Raw genomic sequence first — 10,000 nt, forward strand, 5'->3', positions numbered from 1 at the left:
AGGACAAGCTGTGTGGAAACCACTTTGTTTTGTTTAGTCTGTCTGTGTGTCTCTCTCTATCTGTCTGTATGTCTCTCTCTGTCTGTCTGTGTGTCTCTGTCTGTCTGAGTGTCTCTCTCTGCCTGTGTGTCTCTCTCTGTCTGTGTGTCTCTCTGTCTGTGTCTGTTTGTCTCACTCTTTTTGGAGGAAAAGACCTTTCATAAGTCATATGTGTGTGTGTGCTTGTGTGTGTGTGTGCATGTGTGCCTGTATGTGCTTGTGTGTGTGTATGCTTGTGTGTGTGTGTGCTTGTGTGTGTGTGTGTGCCTGTGTGTGTGTGCCCCTATGTGTGTGAGTGTGTGCTTGTGTGTGTGGGTGTGTGTGTGTGTGTGCTTGTGTGTGTGTGAGTGTGTGCCTGTGTGTGTGTATGCTTGAGTGTGTGAGTGTGTGCCTGTATGTGTGTGCTTGTGTGTGTGCCTGTGTGTGTGTGTGTGTGTGTGTGTGAGTGTGTGTGCGCATGTGCAGAGGGGTAGCTAGAGGACAGAGGAGATATTCCAGAAATGTAACCACAGATCTCATATTTATTTAATTCATAAAGCAATCTGAATTACCATACGCTGCCTCTCCACTTCAGGGGGTTTTGTTGGGAGGGAGCGGGGTTACAACCGAGTCTCCTGGGAAACGTAGGCAGAGGATTCAGATTTGTAGTATTCATAGGAGAATTAGAATTAGCATAGCCTGCCTCTGTACAGTGAGGCACCTGTCTCAGAGGAGTACAGAGGAGCTTTTTGTCATGTTCAGACGTCTCTGGTGTACTGGGGAAAATAGATCAGAACCCTGTCTAAACTCCATCTCTCCCTGCCAACCGATCTCACCCACCACAGCAAACGTTTCATCTGCCATGGCAACATATGCGCAGGAAAAACAGGAAAGCATGCGCGCCCACACATGCACACACACGCACACACACACACACCAACGCAAACACACACGCAACCATGCACACGCATACACACACATACATGCACACACACGCTCACACCAATGCAAACACACACACAACCATGCATGCGCATACACACACATACATGCACACACACGCATACACACACACCAACGCAAACACACACGCAACCATGCACATGCATACACACACATACATGCACACACACAAACACACACCAACGCAAACACACATACAACCATGCATGCACATACACACACATACATGCACACACACGCACACACCAATGCAAACACACACGCAAACATGCACACGCATACACACACATACATGCACACACGCAAACACACACCAATGCAAACACACACGCAACCATGCACGCGCATACACACTCACACAAAAAAATTTGCTAAATATAGAAGCTCAAAGGGATCAGTTCAATGAAAGGGTGAGTGTGTGTGTGTGTGTGTGTGTGTGTGTGTGTGTTTGTGCATGTATCGGTTGTTGATGCTTGTGGGTGCGAGCATAGATGTGTCGGTGTGTGTGAGGGAGAAAGTGTGAGAAAGAGAGAAGGACACAGTATGTGTGAGAGAAAGATAGAGAATGAATTAATGAATCAATCAATGAATGACTAATGCAACACCGTGTTCACACAATGAGCAATTTGGGCGACCGGCAGCCGGACGTCCATTCATTTCCTATGAAGTTGAGCAACTGACAGCAACATGAGCACCTGGGGGAATGAGCAACTGACAGCAACATGAGCACCTGGGGGAATGAGCAACTGACAGCAACATGAGCACCTGAGGGAATGAGCAACTGACAGCAACATGAGCACCTGAGGGAATGAGCAACTGACAGCAACATGAGCACCTGAGGGAATGAGCAACTGACAGCAACATGAGCACCTGGGGGAATGAGCAACTGACAGCAACATGAGCACCTGGGGGAACGAGCAACTGACAGCAACATGAGCACTTGGGCAACTGAACGACGAAAGTTGGCCGAAAAAAGTAGCCCATGGCTTAACATTCCGCAGGTCATCGCCCGTCAACAGCCAATCAGAATCTCGGATTTCATACGTGTCCAACCGATATGATACCAAGTGCTAAATAATTGTTTCGTTTCGGCGCAGATAAAGTAAAGGAGAAGCGCCTTAAAAATGATGCTTGATGTGCAATGACCGTTGTCAAGTTTAATATCTCGTTATTCATTGCGCATAGGTTGAAAAAATAACAGCATCGCCAGGCAAAATCGGCTTAGGGGCACTAACGTTAGCTCGTATAATCGTACGTGAATGATAATTACATATTGTCATTCAATACCTATCAGTGTCATAACTCAAGGGTCGGGTATGGCAAATGCATTGTGTGCATCACTGACATACTTAAAGATACAATCGGTAATTTCAGACTAACGGTCAAGGGAGGAACAGCAACAACAAACAACCTCAGACCACAACACTGTTCATTATCCCTCCTCCTTCTCTGTAAATGCGCTGAAGTTGAAATGCCATTGGCTGTGGCAATTAGAACCAATTTTCAACCAATGAGCTTGAATTATTGTACAGTTATACAATGTTTTGGTAGAGTGTTGGGCCCTCAACGGTATATTTTGAAGCCCGAATGAGTCAACATGTCAGTGAGCCTTTTTAAATGATAGGAAGAGATTTGCAATGGTCTTGTAACAATGTTTTAACACAAAAATCTTACCTATTGTACCTTTAAATGGAAATGAGCCATCACTGGCTTTCAAATGGCAAGTTCAAAATGCTACGGAGCGCCATTTTCATTTTACAGGAACGGCACATCGCGGCTTTGAAAACAGCAATGACACTCTGCCCCTTCAACGCGGCGTACGTGGCAAAATGTTTCACGATTAGCATATTCATTATTTATGAATATTCACTCAAGTACTTCATTCAGTCCTTTGAATTTAGCATATTACCCAGCATGCACCAAATAAACTGCTGTAGCCTACCCCCCCCCCCCCCCCCTCCGTCTCCGTTTCTGAGTTCTTTAACATCGGAAAGTCATTTCTCTGAAGTGCTGCCCAAGGCAAACAATCTTTGATGTCCTCTGTGGCAGGATCAGAGAGCAAATATTTGCCGGAATGACTGTGTGATCCGACGAAAAATCGCGCTTCGGAGTGTGCGGCTGATCTCACATCACGCGCTTACCGCGTAGATGCTGAAGTAACGTAGTAGCGGGACGGAACGGTTCGTGCTTAGACGTGTTCCGGCTTAAATTTGTCAAGTAGCAGATTCAGTTTACCACACCGTGTTCAGGAGAAATTTTACACTATTACAATGACAAAAAAATATATATTCAACCAACCTTATTGTCCAAACGCGTTTTCAGTCACGTTACAGTGCAAATACACATTCAGCCATTGGGCGAACAGCCACATAAATGCATCGTCACCATCACTGCAGTCGCAGAATGCCCTTCGGGCCTAAGAATGACAAAAACACCTTTCATCACCAGTCACACAATTGCGTTTCAGAATCATCGTTATAGTCAACAAACATTCTCAGCCTTATTATTACAGCCTTATCTTTATAAAAAGAAGCACCACCAGCACACTAAAAAAACGACTTAAGCCAAAAAAAAAAACTCCTTCAGCGATCTTTAAACTAAAAAAAAATAAAAAATGAAACTTGTCTCCTACTTTGCTCATCATTATGCCTCAGAAAAGCTTTATAACCGTCATCACCAGGACACGGAATTGGACCTTCTAACACCTTTAGAAAGGGCACTTTTGACTTTTGACAAGGCAGTGCGGTTGGAAGCGTTTGTTTCCGTGGTAACCTCCGTGCACATCAGCCAGTTCTCGTGCGGTTCTTAATAAAGCGCGGAGTCATTTGAAGCAGGGTTTTAAACTTTAGATATTTTTTTCCCCGAAAGATAGAAGCTACTTAACCTTTATGTATCTTTAATGCAAACAGCATGCTCCACTGTAGCTGACCTATTTTATGCAGAGGAAAAAAAAAAAAAAGCCGAGGACGTTATTTTAAATCCGGCAGTTTGTTTTATTATGCACTCGGCGCTCTCTCCTTCGCCCACCGACTTTAACAGGCTTCCTGTCAGTCATCGCAGAGCTCTCCACCTCAGCGAATTTCCTCCCAACGGCGGCTGTTATGCGCAGTCATTGTAGCGGTGTCCGCACTCCCAGCCTCCACGGGGGAACAAATATTAAACCAGAGTAAAAAAAACCCAAAAAAACGACAGAAACCCGCACGGCTCAATCGCTCACGTCGTCCTCCCGGGGGACTCCACTAAGCAGAGGGATTTTTTTATTTATTTCACTTGTATTTTACATTTTATAAGAGTTTCGCAAGCAAGTTCGGTGTTGACAACCGCATAGCACACGGGGTGCATTCAGAACGGAGCAGTGGGCGGAAAGCTCCGAGCATTGATCGCGTACATGCTCACGGGCAGTGCTCAACGTCTGTCTGTAACCCCAATGTCCTGCACAGATGCAAATGAGCTTTTGTGAGACGCAGCACAGCGTCGTCTGTAAGCCAGTTCAACATTCAAGAACATTTACGGATACTCATCTCATAAGGTCAATATTGCAGTTTCCAAACGCAAGAATGCCCATATGCGCGCGCACACACACACACACACACACACACACACACACACACACACACACACACTTATTTGACCCAGGTCTGTGGAATACTGGTTTTACGTAACACTATTTTTTCACCTGCTTTGTGCAGACAGTAATGATTGATAAAGAAACAGACGCACCATTTGCATGTGGTTTGGTAACGCGCTCAGTGAATGTCGTTGTAAAATCGGGCATTTTTTAAATGCCACGGGGGAGAATCAGATTCCATAAAGAACGACTCTGACTCATTCGTAGAGACAACGTGGGTGAATCAGGTGAGTGCGCTCAGCCTGGTTAAAAAAAGAATGAATCACTTCCCATTACGGCCAAATGACTAATAAAAAATAAATAAAATAAAAAAGTACAAAAAAAAAGACAGGGTGAATCAGGTCCCTCAAGGCGCGTTCTGGGACCCGGTCCATTAGTGTTGTTGCGTGCAGTGCGTGCTCCCACCACACTGTGCACCCAACACCGGTGTGCCACCGCACCTGTGTGCCACCGCACCTGGCCCAACACCTGTGTGCCACCGCACCTGGCCCAACACCTGTGTGCCACCGCACCTGGCCCAACACAGAAGAGAGCTGGTGCAGATGAGACAGCCAGCGGTGTCATATTAACAGTGCCCGGGGCTTCACATGTTGCCAAGCAGGTGGTAGACCTCTTGCAGGAGGCCTGCTCTTTCACAGACTTTCCCACTGTGCCTCCCTCTCCCTCCCTCCCTCCTTCCTTCTCTCTCTCTCTGTCTGTCTCTCTCCCTCTCTCCCTCCCTCCTTCCCTCCCTCTCTCCCTCCCTCCTCTCTCTCTCTCTCTCCCTTCCTGTCTCTCTCTGTCTCTCTCTCCCTCTCTCTCTCCCTCCTTATCTCTCTCTCTACCTCTCTCCCTCTCTCTCTCTCTCTCTCTCTCTCTCTTTCTCTTTCTCTCTCTCTCTCTCTCTCTCTCCCTGTCTGTGTGATGTGAAGTTCACTAAAGTAAAATGCGCGGCCCTGTGTTCCCGTGGGAGTCTCTCCTGCCGGGAGTTTGGAATGCACGACACACACGGAGAGGCCTAAGACGCTTAAAGAGAAGTGTGATCTCATGATCTCCCATTTATATTTAAACGTGCAGCGGAAAATGAAATTCCGCTTTAGCGGAAATTGAGGGCAGGATGGGGAGGGGTGGGGGGGGAGAGGAGGAGAGGAGGAGAGGAATACAGAAAAATTACAGCACAGACCGGAGCAGCCGTCAAACTGGGAAAGAACGGGGAGATTTCCTCAGACTTCCAGCGCTGAATTCCTCCAGGAAGTCCACACCCCACAGAGCATGCAGCAGCACAGACACTCTGCACAAAACACACGTCCGGTCTCTCTCTTCATCTTCATTTAACCAGAGTGGTCACGTTGAGACTGACACCGCGTCTTTGGACTGCAAGAGGAACCCAGAGGAACCCCACACAGGCACGGGGAGAGCATACAAACTCTTCACAACTGACTCCCAAGTAAAGGGAGGGAGGGAAACCAGCAGTTCTTGGCCCTGGAGGCCCGTGACTGAATAATCCCTGCTGTAGCCCGAGAGTGTCATTTGTAACAGGAGGCGTACATTTCCTTCAGCGAGCATTCGCTAGCAGACGTCCAGATTACCCACAGTCCTCTGCTCCGACGGGCGTCCCAGCGTGGCTTCAGATATCGACCCGCCAGGGGCCACAGCCTCCGGCTCACCGTGCCAAATTGGCCCCCTCCAGCGGCTTCCCCCAATTACTCTGTGCTGCCCTGACGGCTCCCCGCGATCCCAACCGCCCTCGGCTGAAGCCTCCTGTCTGAGGGAAGGAGCAGCGCTCCACCTGAGAGACAGGGCCGGCACTGCTGGGTCACTGCCGGGTCACTGCTGGAAAATGAAAATGGCCGCTACCTGGAAATGGCCGTTTCCATTGCTTTTAGTCCGAGTGCGTTTTGTATAATCGGTTTATTCTTTTGTATGCATGTGCGAAGCTTCACCTGCGAGGGTTGGCTGTATTCTCTCCCTCTGATGGTTGACGGTCGTGTCAGAGGGGTAACGTCACCCTGTAATCTCACACCTGCATGTTTGCTAATCGATCAGGGAAATCTTTTTTTCATAAAAATAAAAAAGAGATCAGCCCCGTTTCCTGAAAAGGCAGCTCTGGGTTCAAGCCTCACCTGTTCCTTTTTTTTTTCCTCTTTGTTTTGCTTTGCTTTTTAAAAAAGCCCCAAAAAAAACAATAACAAATGGTATTTTTCCACTCAGTCCAGTGGGTTTGGGAAAAGGCAATCTTAACTGAAATGGGTCCATCGGAGCGGCTCTCGGTTTAGAGGGTAGAACGGAGTTCGCTGCGGTAATAAAATCAAGCAAAACACGGCAGTCTGCTGTCAGGGTGCTGGGGAGGCCACAGAAAAAACCACAGGGAGCACCTGAGAGGCAGAGGACCGCTCCCAGATCCTGTCCACATAAACAAGACGCTATAAAACAGGGAGAGAAAAACCTCTCTTTTTCTAAGATGAGAAAACTGGCTGCTTACTGGAAATGGCCGTTTCCATTGCTTCTAGTTTGTGTATTTGCATTCCTTTTGTATCGTCATTTTAATTTCATGTCAATCATTTGTATTTTTGCATTGCAAAATTCATACAGAATGCGCTCCATAAATAAGGCCAGATTGATTGATTTCTTAGTCGACGGTCAGCACAACCAATACCGGCCCCATTATCCAAAGCAGCTGTCTGAATTTTATCTGGAGTGATGAACAAACGACTGACCTTGTGTGTTTATTACTCCCTGCTATCACGCCACATCGTCTTTTGACTTTTCTCACTGAAATCCCCCCCCCTCCAGTCCTGCCTGTGATTGGATACAGCAGCTTCATTACACCGTCGCCCCACCCCCAGTCCTACCTGTGATTGGATACAGCAGCTTCATTACATCCCCCCTTCCTTCTGCCTGAGAATCTAGCTGAAAAAAAAATCTATTTTATTCATTGGTCTAATTAGGAAATTGCAATTTGTATCGATGCAACGTCAAATACGCTGCCTCGCCATTTTTACGGTAGCGGCTGCTAATTAGCAGCCCCTGTGCCACGGATAGGATATTGAAGCAAACGGAAATCAGTAAAGGCAGCCTTAAAAGTGCCCGGGAAAAGGCTGATCTGACAGAGCGCAGTCAGATAACGCTGTTTGCATAAAAAACTATTTCCACGGCAACAGGCCTATGAGAACGGCCCCCTGGGATACCTTAAAGAGAGGCCGCGTCCCGCAGAACACCAGGAGAGGGGAGGTGACATTTTACACTGCTGCGTATACCCTACAGCAACACTACCCAACTCTGCATATACCCTACAGCAACACAACTCTGCATATACCCTACAGCAGCACTACCCAACTATGCATATACCCTACAGCAACACAACCCAACTCTGCATATACCCTACAGCAACACAACTCTGCATATACCCTACAGCAGCACTACCCAACTATGCATATACCCTACAGCAACACAACCCAACTCTGCATATACCCTACAGCAACACAACTCTGCATATACCCTACAGCAACACAACCCAACTATGCATATACCCTACAGCAACACTACCCAACTCTGCATATACCCTACAGCAACACTACCCAACTCTGCATATACCCTACAGCAACACAACTCTGCATATACCCTACAGCAACACAACCCAACTATGCATATACCCTACAGCAACACTACCCAACTCTGCATATACCCTACAGCAACACAACCCAACTCTGCATATACCCTACAGCAGCACTACCCAACTCTGCATATATCCTACAGCAACACTACCCAACTATGCATATACCCTACAGCAACACAACCCAACTCTGCATATACCCTACAGCAACACAACCCAACTATGCATATACCCTACAGCAACACTACCCAACTATGCATATACCCTACAGCAACACTACCCAACTATGCATATACCCTACAGCAACACAACCAAACTCTGCATATACCCTACAGCAACACAACCCAACTATGCATATACCCTACAGCAACACAACCCAACTATGCATATACCCTACAGCAACACAACCCAACTATGCATATACCCTACAGCAACACTACCCAACTCTGCATATACCCTACAGCAACACAACCCAACTCTGCATATACCCTACAGCAACACTACCCAACTCTGCATATACCCTACAGCCACACAACTCTGCATATACCCTACAGCAACACAACCAAACTCTGCATATACCCTACAGCAACACTACCCAACTATGCATATACCCTACAGCAACACTACCCAACTCTGCATATACCCTACAGCCACACAACTCTGCATATACCCTACAGCAACACTACCCAACTATGCATATACCCTACAGCAACACAACCCAACTCTGCATATACCCTACAGCAACACAACCCAACTCTGCATATACCCTACAGCAACACTACCCAACTCTGCATATACCCTACAGCAACACAACCCAACTCTGCATATACCTTACAGCAGCACTACCCAACTATGCATATACCCTACAGCAACACAACCCAACTATGCATATACCCTACAGCCACACAACCCAACTCTGCATATACCCTACAGCAACACAACTCTGCATATACCCTACAGCAACACAACCCAACTCTGCATATACCCTACAGCAGCACTACCCAACTCTGCATATACCCTACAGCCACACAACTCTGCATATACCCTACAGCAACACAACCCAACTCTGCATATACCCTACAGCAGCACTACCCAACTCTGCATATACCCTACAGCCACACAACTCTGCATATACCCTACAGCAACACAACCCAACTCTGCATATACCCTACAGCAGCACTACCCAACACTGCATATACCCTACAGCAACACAACCCAACTATGCATATACCCTACAGCAACACAACCCAACTATGCATATACCCTACAGCAGCACTACCCAACACTGCATATACCCTACAACCACACAACTCTGCATATACCCTACAGCAGCACTACCCAACTATGCATATACCCTACAGCAACACAACCCAACTATGCATATACCCTACAGCAGCACTACCCAACTATGCATATACCCTACAGCAACACAACCCAACTATGCATATACCCTACAGCCACACAACCCAACTATGCATATACCCTACAGCAGCACTACCCAACACTGCATATACCCTACAGCAACACTACCCAACTATGCATATACCCTACAGCAACACAACTCTGCATATACCCTACAGCAACACAACCCAACTATGCATATACCCTACAGCAACACAACCCAACTCTGCATATACCCTACAGCAGCACTACCCAACTCTGCATATACCCTACAGCCACACAACTCTGCATATACTCTACAGCAACACAACCCAACTCTGCATATACCCTACAGCAGCACAACCTAACTCTGCATATACCCTACAGCAACACAACCCAACTCTGCATATACCCTACAG

The 10,000-nt window shown here is 47.0% G+C and overlaps 1 protein-coding gene across 1 annotated transcript in view; it reads right to left on the reverse strand.

Annotated features, from left to right (window-relative positions):
- LOC133126722 (RNA-binding Raly-like protein) overlaps positions 1 to 10,000 on the reverse strand; it is a 194,086-nt gene that overhangs the window by 80,348 nt on the left and 103,738 nt on the right.

This window comes from Conger conger, chromosome 4 (assembly GCF_963514075.1).
Source record: "Conger conger chromosome 4, fConCon1.1, whole genome shotgun sequence".
NCBI classification, from domain to species: Eukaryota; Metazoa; Chordata; class Actinopteri; order Anguilliformes; family Congridae; genus Conger; species Conger conger.